We start from the raw sequence: 1226 nt of genomic DNA on the forward strand, positions 1-1226 counted from the left end.
AAAAAAAAAAAAAAAAAAAACCAGGATAAAAGATATCTCTGATTGAACTGCATAAAATCTGCACGGAAAGCCCTTAGCGTGATGCTTGGCACATAGCATAAATTCAAGATATGTTACCTCTTCTCCCGAACAGCGATAACTCTTGGTCATCTGAAACATCTCTAGAATGATAAGTCATCTTCATTCCATGCTGAGCTAGGACCTAAAAGAATAGATTCCAATTCAATTGAATTCAACGAAAACTGTTGGAGCACCTATTGTATACCCTGTATTATGCTAAGTTCCACTTTAGGCTCTTCTATCCACTAACCTGCAAGTCACGTCACCTGCTGAGGCCAGAGTTTCCCTACAATCAAGGGAGGATGATCTTTTGGTTCTCTCCCAACTCTTTTTTTTTAAATTTTTATTTATTTTTTTATGTTCAGTTAGCCAACATATAGTTCACCATTAGTTTTTGAGGTAGTATTCATTTTTTATTTTACTTTTCTTTTTTTCTTTTTTAATGTTTATATTTTTTATTATGTTCAGTTAGCCACTGTAGTGTTTAATGATACATTAGTTGCGTATAACACCCAGTGCTCATCACAACATGTGCCCTCCTTAATACCCATCACCCTGTTACCCCCTCCCCACATCCCTCAGTCTGTTTCCCGGGGTCCATAGTCTCTCATGGTTCATCTCCCTCTCTGATTTCTCCCCCTTCAGAGTTCCCCCCCTTCCCCTATGGTCCTCCGTGCTATTGCTCATGTTCCACAATGAGTGAAAGCATGTAATTGTCTTTCTCTGCTTGACTTATTTCACTTAGCATAATCTCCTCCAGTCCCATCCATGTTGCTGCAAATGGTGGCTATTCATCCTCTCTGATGGCTGAGTATTACTCCATTGTATATATGAACCACATCTTTATCCATTCGTCTCTTGAAGGGCATCCGGCTCCTTCCACAGTTTGGCTGTTGTGGACAATGCTGCTATGAACACTGAGGTGCATGTGCCCCTTCTTTTCACTACGTCTGTATCCTTGGGGTAAATACCCAACAGTGCAATTGCTGGGTCATAGGGTAGCTCTATTTTTAACTTTTTGAGGGACCTCCACACTGTTTTCCAGAGTGGCTATACCAACTTGCATTCCCAGCAACAGTGTAAGAGGGATCCCCTTTCTCCACATCCTCGCCAACATTTGTTGTTTCCTGTTTTGTTAACTCTTAAACATTTTTATGATTCAATGT

Source organism: Ursus maritimus, unplaced genomic scaffold (genome assembly GCF_017311325.1).
Source record: "Ursus maritimus isolate PB19 unplaced genomic scaffold, ASM1731132v1 scaffold_34, whole genome shotgun sequence".
Classification (NCBI taxonomy): Eukaryota; Metazoa; Chordata; class Mammalia; order Carnivora; family Ursidae; genus Ursus; species Ursus maritimus.